Raw genomic sequence first — 9,111 nt, forward strand, 5'->3', positions numbered from 1 at the left:
TCATATCAAAACCGACCCGTGACGCTGATGAGGGCGATGGGCGGAAACATGGTTTCCACCAACAAAAGCCTTCAGAGTCGTTCTCTGGTGTTCTTTTAAAGAAGAAATATTCACTAGACTGGACAACAACGATGAAATAGCAGCATCGGACCTCTGCAATGGAGCGATCCCATATGGTTGAGTGGAGCTAGGTGGAACTAAAGTCATCTGGCGATAGTCAGGTTAGCAAAACCCTGGGCCACAAAGAATGAGCATGTTACACCTTGATTCTAATCATATCCAAATAAAACAGAGTAGTTGATTTTAGACTACTGGCTGGTTGCTGTTTTATGGCAGTTGCTGAATCATTGCATGAGTCTGGCAGGTGGGAGGTAAAAAGCATCAGAGGGGAGGAAAACAAGAAGGGTGCTGATTTTGATGGGGGCAGCTGGAAGGAAAATTTGCAAGCAAAGAGAGAGGTGTTCTGGAAAGCCCCCATGAAACAAATTGTACAGATAGTCAAAATCATTCACACACACACACACACACACACACACACACACACACACACACACACACACACACACACACACACACACACACACACACACACACACACACACACACACACACACACACACACACACACACACACAGTCATGGGTGTGCAGACATACACGCACCAACGTGCTCCTGCATGCATACGCAGAAGCTTACACAAACACATATTTTATTTATTTAGATTCATAAAACCTCAAAATGTTCAACCAAAGTTATGCTAGAATGAAATAAAAAAACAACAGCAACAAACTTTTCATCATGCAATATCTAAACACCCAAAATAAACAAATGAAACCAACTTCCCACCAGCTTCATATTACACACTATAGTTTGCAACACACCACCTACATTTACATCAAGGCCCTTTTTTGTTTACAGGTGAAAGAGCTCATAAGGTTTTCTGTTATTCCTTGTTTCATCCACATTTATCACATGTAGAAAAGTGTGTAGAACCAGAAACAAAACAAAGAAAACATGTCTTTTGCAGTCTGCAAAATGTTTGGTGTTACGGCAGGAAGAGATAGCATAGCAACATTGTTTGAAAACAGTAAAAAAAAGATGAAGAACAAAAATAAACAGCATCTGTTGTGTTTTTTTTCTTAAGAATGTTGTGTTTTTGTGTTAATCTGCCCATAACAGTTATTAGTATCAACAATTTAAAAAAACTAAAGAACCTAAGCACACTTCACAGAATACTTCAGTTCAGTTTTGAAGCAAAAGATGCCCATTAAAGATTTGTGTGGACAAATTATTGACAGCATTTCACCGATATAGTGTAGCTTTCCTTTGCTGCCTTGCTTTATGAAACAAAGTTGTTACAGCTTTGGGCAGCTCCGAAAGCTACATGGATGGAAGTCAGTGTTGGTCCTGGCCTGAGCAAAGCCAAAAAGCTGTAACAACAAGAACAAGCACTAACTCAAATCTACAGGGTTTATTTGGTTTGAGTTCCACACTGTCAGATACTGGCGAGGTCGTTTTTGGCCACATAGCACAGCAGAGAGGAAAATTAAGTTAGAAAAGTTCTGCATCCAAGCACTTTTATGTGTGGTGGTTTATCAGAACAGAAAAGCTGAATGGAACAAATATCTTTTTAAAACGTTTTTAAGGTCCTCGTCATGAGACTATTTATTTAGCATGAAATATGGTTGACTATATGAATATTTTTCATTTTTTGCATGCATTTCCTGATGTAACTCCTTTCTGCAGAATATTGTTTAGCATTTTGTGAAATTTGCTTTTGATTTGTTTTGCTGCATTTTGCACAAATTGGGCAATTCGATTTCATACAAAGTCAATGCAAAGATGGGAACATGACGATGCAAAATGTGCAACATTCCCTTTATTTTGCTTTATTTACTGCGCAAGTTGAAATATTTCAACTTGAGTTAGTATCGTGTGAATGAGAGTCTTGTTGTAACTGTGTGGTTGCAACCACCAGAGACTCCAGAAAGTCACTGCGCCGGACCATGAAACTGTCCAGCACATAACTGCCCGTACCACCATAAATTGTCATTTTTACATTTTGTTTTTTTGTACCAATCAGACAAACAAGATAAAACATAACATGTTGATTAGTGATGCTTGACCTTTGGACAAAGCTTGGCTAGCTGTTTCCCATTACTTCTAGTCTTTAAGGTAAGCTAAGCTAACTATCTGCTGCCTATAGGTTCATTTAATGGAAAGATATGATTGTGGTATTGATGCTCTATTTCTGCAGTAAATGTAGCCAGCCTGGTCTCCAGCAAAAAAAAATGTTGGCATTTTACATGTCTGCAAACCACAAAAACATTAATATGAAACATTTTTGGCACCCTCTAGCATCTGCATGAGAAGCATTGGGATTTCAACTGACAGCAACTGCTCCTGAACTCAGGTGACGTAGTATAAAAAGCCTCAAACTCTGCCTAGGGAGGAAGTTGGCGTGGATGGTTGGGTCATACACACACCATACTTTCGCCCCAGAGGCCACGGATTGTGTCCTGTCCCATGTGAAAACGGAACTTAATTACATGCTTACTTATTTTGAGTCAAACCACAATATTTCCTAAGCCTAACCAAGTAGTTATGTCTAAATCCTAAAGTTTATACTTTTTTGTTTGAATTCACAATGTTAACCAAGTGTGTCTGTATGTGACGAGTAGGGAATGAGAACAGCCAGCGGTTCAGAAACATTTGCAGGAAGGTACATTGCCAACTTATTTTTCTGGTGACTGAGTTGAACTCTCCACAACACAAAAAGTGTGTAGCTGTTCCTTTGATGTGAAGTTAGATGACAGAACATTTTGTGCAAGATTTCAAATATTTGACAGTTCAATTTACAGTAAATAAGGCTCAAGACAAAAATAAAATGTCAAAGTGACAGAGAAAGTGTGGTCAGACAAAGTCGAGGGATAATAGACACCAGACAGACAGACACACATCGACACCGAGAACCACAGCCACGAATGCAGGTGAGCTGGGCTCAGTCGGTCCTCAGCAGGCTCACCTCAGCAGGGACAGGTGTGAGTGTGTATGTAGCCAGCCTCACAGTGATAGGGGTGTGATAGTCTCCGCGGGTCCCAGAGGAGAAAACATTTGAGCATCATGCGTGTATCCTGGCCCTGACTAACCCACACCCCCATGGATAACACATTCCAGTCAGCTAAACAGCCGTGAGAGCGGACGGTGTGATCGACAAAGCACATATCCATGTAGTCGTGCTCACAGACACACAACCGCCTGTAGTACACACACACTTTCACACACAGAGTACCCCTAAGCTCAATCAGACCCTCTCAAGATGCACTGAGGTGCATCAGTGAAATTCAAACCCAGCACAGACCGGCTCTCTTCACCGCTGAGAGGCACTGCAGCTCATCCTGAAAGATGTCATTTCTCAGGGAGAGGGGAGATGTGGGGGGATGGAGGGACCGTGCAAAGTGGGCTGACGGTGGAAGACAAAAGAGGAGACTTCGGGAATAAATGGGCATCTGCTGGTACTTTTGCATATGAGTGTGAACGATAATTCTTAAAATGCAGAAGAGAGGTTTTTGAAACTGCTGAAAACAAGAAATATCATGTACAGGACAGAGGATATTGGTATTTCCTCTCTGTGGTGTTCTTCAGATATTTCCTTTGGCAGCTTCAGTTTCCTCCCACTTTGCAAATGCATGAAAGTCCGGTGAGACTGGAGACTCAAATTTGCTCATTAGTGTGAATGTCAGTGTGAGGGGGGTTTGTCTGTATTTGCGCTATGAGTAGTAACCTGCCCAGGTTGTTTCCATGCCTTCAGTCCAATGAATGCTGGGTTAGGCTCCTAGTATCCCTGAACAGGAAGCTAAAGAAAAAATACAAATGGATGAAAAATGGTCTCATAAGGGCTACGTCCTGACTGGTATCATATATTAGGCCCATTTAGAGACATTAGTGCTTTATGATCCTTGCAAGAGTAGGAAATGTGTCACTGCCACACTGTGTGTGAGTGTGTGTGTGTGTGTGTGTGTGTGTGTGTGTGTGTGTGTGTGTGTGTGTGTGTGTGTGCGTGTGTGTGTGTGTGTGTATGTGTGTGTGTGTGTTTGTGTGTGTGCGTGTGTACCCACTTGGCAGTTAAGAGTCATTAAAATAGGGCGTAAGGGAGCCATCCAGCGGTTTCTTTTCATTAATGAAAAACAGCATTGACAACCGCAAGAACCCACACATACACACAAACATTAAACACAGAATAGGGCACATATGCACACATCCAAATACACCCATTGACTGTTTGTCTTTGGCTGCAATTGCTCCCTGCTGCTCTCTGCCACAAACAGTTTTTTCTTCTTCTTTCCGGTCATATTAAGTGCAATAACCCCATAAACACACATAAATACATGCACACACAAACAAATTTTATAGAATCAACAATACTTGTGTGAAGTGTTCTGGAGGACTTTAGGGTCATATGCTAGAACAACAACAGGAAAACAAGGAGCTGCACAAACCATAGAGTGGGGTGTCTGGAAATTTATAGTAAAGCATGGTTGTAGCTTAGTATTCTCACACTGTAACTTCAGCATAATGATATAACAGTCAAATATGGTCATGAATGGGCCGTGGATAGGTGAAAAAAGGATGAGGAAGTTGTGTGACAAGCCGTTCAGTAACCCCCTTTACTTCCTGGGACAACAACCCTTACCACTTCCAGGCAAGTATCTTTAGAGAGGATGTTGTGTGTTCGGAGCTGCTCTGCACTTTCTCAACCACAGCTCTATCACTTCAAAAGCTTAGCCCCTGAACTGTTTGTTTACGAGCTGAACAGCATTGATTGTATGGCAAACAGTCTGTAGGCTGGAGTACAGGACACACAACTCACACAGGAACTATGGAGAAATCACTGGGGGATACTTTGAATGCTTTTCTTTGCTCAAGGCTGTCATCTAGTGGCACTGAAATGAATGATGCCGGGAGAGATGCACCAAAGTAGGATCCTTAATTGTAAGATAATAAGAAAACCTATGATGTCAAGATACTCTTCTCTTTTCTGATTGCTCCCTCTTCATTCTTCTTCTACATTACTGTGAGAATGGTTCGAGTTTCACACAGCTGTGTGAGGGGGGACTCCCGTGGTGATTTGTAGCACTATAATGGCTCTTGCTCTGCTGTGCTTCTCCTCCCAGACATTGAGATAACAGCTCTCATCTTACCTCAATCAACAACTAAAGGGGCTGCGGAGGGCTTCCTGGGGTGGATGAGGGCACCGGGGTGACCTGAGGGCGGGTGCAGAAGGGCAAGTAGGGGCGGAGGACTTGCAGGTGTCCAAACTCCCCTGGCTACGGACAGGTGCACTGCACCTGTGCCACATGTGTTCACTCACATGTACCTGTTTGGTCTGCGTGTGTGTGTGGGTGAAGTTGAGACACTACTGAAAACCAGATGTGCACTATGAAGTCTGTCTCTCTCATCTTCACACATTTACTGCCCTTCCTCCCATACATACAGTTTCCCTGAGACACACACTCTTACATAAACCTTCCATCAGGTGCCTGAAACACTTCTGTGAGAATGTAAGAATGTGTTAGCCAGTGTAACCGGTCAATAATCCCCATCAGATCTGATAAGGACCTCCCCCTCCGCTCCGATAGATGAAACACAGCAGCAAATTAGAGCGAGAAAGATAACTAAGGCGTAATACGACAGAGTATTAGGACAACTATTCTGAGATTTTGAGAATAAAATCATAATAGAATAGGTTACTTCCTGTCATATTAATATTTTTAGATTTTAATTTGTCACCTGTGTTTTCCTTTACACAAATAAAGACATTTCCAGCATACGTTGGTGCATAAAATTCCACCCAAATGTACTCAAACTCAGACCTCAAAGCATTTATCGATAGCTGTTGTAGTGTGGTTTTGTGTTTGTTTCTTGAACCTATTCTCCTGCATGTGCAAGTGTGTATTCCCTGTGTGCAATAAATCAAATAAAAACAGGGTGAAAAGATGTAATTGTAAGTTCTTCTTCAACTCGTCTTGCTAGTCAAACATGTAATGATGTATGTGCATGTTCTTGTGCTTCAATATGAAAACAAATGAGTTAAAGTCATTTTAAAGTATTAGGACATTTTTGCAAAGTGCAGGAACTTTGACTGGTCATCTTCTTCAAGTAGCTGTTTTTTAAGGCAGTTGATGTTTGTGTTGGTTTAGGTTAAAGTTATATATTGTGTGTGTGTGTGTGTGTGTGTGCGTGTACCAGCTGATTCAGCAGTGTGAAGGTCACTTTCAGACAGAGGGGAATTAATCAGGAGCCATTGTTCCAAAACAGCGGCCCTCTCCTCCTACAGGGAGTTCCCCTTTGAGGAAAATAATGTATATGACAGATGAGGAGGAGGAAAGGGCAGAGGTGAGGCGGGTGAGGAGGTGAAGAGGAGGCTGGGAGAACTGGGAAAGGGAAGAATTGAGGCGGAATGGAGGCTCTGTTTCTATAAATACAACTTAATAAATGTAAAAATACAAGTAAGGACTGGAGAATGAACGAACGACATAAACCAATGGTTGTCTATTATATACAGGTTGGGTCTCAATTAATTTCTTGCCACTGAATTACATGAGGAAACTGCTCTGCTGCAGTTAGCATCCAACATAAAACAAAACCAGATCTCACAAGTACACACATGTATGCACACACACACACAAACAGAATTTCCACAATGTCTGGACAACATTACGCGTTGTAGAGAGGAACCCCCCACCCCCTCTGTAATTATAGTCTGCATCATTGGAGACTGAGGGCTCTTGAGAACACGGTTTATCACTGTATTGTGGCAGAGGAAACACACACACACAGCACTTCTCCAACATAGTAAAAGCGAGACTGTGTTAAAACTACCACCTTAAACACAGAGGGGTCTTCTGTTGTGGCAAACACACTTATATGTGACAAGCAGAGAAATGCCACGAGAGACAGAAGTGATGAGTAAAGGAAGGGGACGTCTCTCGACTGTCTCGTGGAATCATTTGATTTTGCTTGATGATGATGAACAACAAAAGGGCGCTGTGGGAACTGTAAACAGGACGCACCACAAACGATGGCGAGCCGGGTATCATGTGATGTTGCCTGGAACTCTCTGCCTGTGAAGCTGGGGCGAACAGGGAAGTGCGGTGGAAAGCCAGAGGCCCAACTGATAAACAGAGTGAAGGGGTAATGTACATAAAGGCCTGCTGCATCGCTCTCAGGAGATGAATAATGAGCCAGGCTGCATGTAAACTTTGGTTGGAAAACAACAAAAGCTGCCCTCTAACTGCAGTGGTGTCTGGCAAGGTGGGGACGCCCTCTCATTTAGGCTCTTGCCTGTACAGTGAGGTCTCTCTTGCCCTAACATGCCGCCTTTTTCTGAATAAAGCAGGACCGTGGCTCTAAATGCAGATAGACATTCTGTTTTCAGATTATTCAGGCGTAGAGTAGTATCCTTATTTAAAAAAATGTAAATAATAGATTCAGTATATCCAATCCCTCATAAAAGTCAATGCAGGTCAGTCTGGTAAAATAAAGGTTGTAATTATTGCATAAGAGGCAAGTTGAAGAAACTGATAGTGAATGGTGGTTATAATTCAGTTAACAGGAGGAAGTACCGACTGTTATCTATGGAACGTTTTAAATGCCTAAATGAGACATGGCCTGTGAAAACATCCTATGTGGCTTTGGCAGAGCTGTTGGAGTTTGAAAGACTGTCTAAGAGACAGCTGTTTAGCAGGCATAGAGGGAGTAAGGGAAGACACTATCAAGTTGCATCATGGGATTGTTTTTGGAACGTTACCTTAATTAATGACAAGTCATGATATCCCAGCCTCTGCTACTTAATACAAGGTTTCTACAGCTTAAAGCAATTCTGACCTTTCTGGCATTTTTACACTTTTCTTTTGTAATCTTAAAATGCTCCCAATAAGGGTATGGCACAATAAAATGTAAAAGAAATCCACCAGGTGTTGAAATTCAACAATATTCAATTCTCATATATTTCTGATCTGAGTATTACCAATAATTTTATGAGGTCTGAAAAAAATTGCCTTGCCGAGCTTCCTGCCAGTCGTTGTCCCTTCCAGTTGCCTACCACTGTCACCGCTGGGGGCGGAGGGAGTGTCAGAGGTCAGGCAGGGGGAAGACAGTGGGACTTTGGAGGGAGGTCGAGTTGCTTATGTTCAAATTTTTACTAAAAGCTGTGCGATATGCCAGAAAGGTAAGAATTGCTTGAAGGGGAGTTAGACTTATGACTTATTTTAGTGCCACTTCAATTAAATTTAAGACCAAGTTTATGATAACCAAGACTGTATGCGGATACCCATTATTGTTCAGAGATCTGTTGGTGCTGGTATCAGTGATGGTGGAGATGAGGGGAGAACTGGGAAATACCTCACATTTGTTGGCGATTTTGTTTCTCACTCTGCACGTGGGATTCCACTGCCATAGGGTTCCACCATGCAGACTTTGAAAAACATTGCATTAAATACAAGTCTTACGTGCACTGCCTTCTCCCAGGTTCAGCCATGCCTGAAATCTTGGTTAAATAGTCAGTTTTCTTTGAATTGGCACTTCCTCATGTTGTCCAGGGCACAGTGACAGATAGTTAACAGACAGTGGATCCTCTGCTCTGAGCATCCCGCTAACAAAATAGTGTGTTGGTTCTGCTTTCCTGATCTGTGCAAAACTAATGCAAGAGTTTTTTGTTTTTTTTTAAATATGTTGCCAATTATATTGAGATTTAACAATATAATGTAAAGACAAAAAATATTCATAAAACAATACTTCCCAAGTCTTTTAAGACATTTGAATGATTGATTTGAATTATTACCAATTCAGGCCTTATTTGTAGATTCATTAATTTAGTGCCTTTTAAAATTGTTTAACGATCTGCAGGAACTTTGTGATATTGACAACAGTTGCAGTTCAGGCACTCAGCTGTCTTGGTGGCGTGACGTGTTATGTAGCACTCATTTAAGGTATTGTATCCATTTATTTGCAAAGCAATTAGTACAGCGATAAAAATAACCATAATTAAAATAGTGAGAAAGATTTTAAAAATCAAAACTTGAGCAAACGTCATCGGTTTGTTCCACTCTT

This window comes from Echiichthys vipera (assembly GCF_963691815.1).
Source record: "Echiichthys vipera genome assembly, chromosome: 8".
Lineage (NCBI taxonomy): Eukaryota > Metazoa > Chordata > Actinopteri > Perciformes > Trachinidae > Echiichthys > Echiichthys vipera.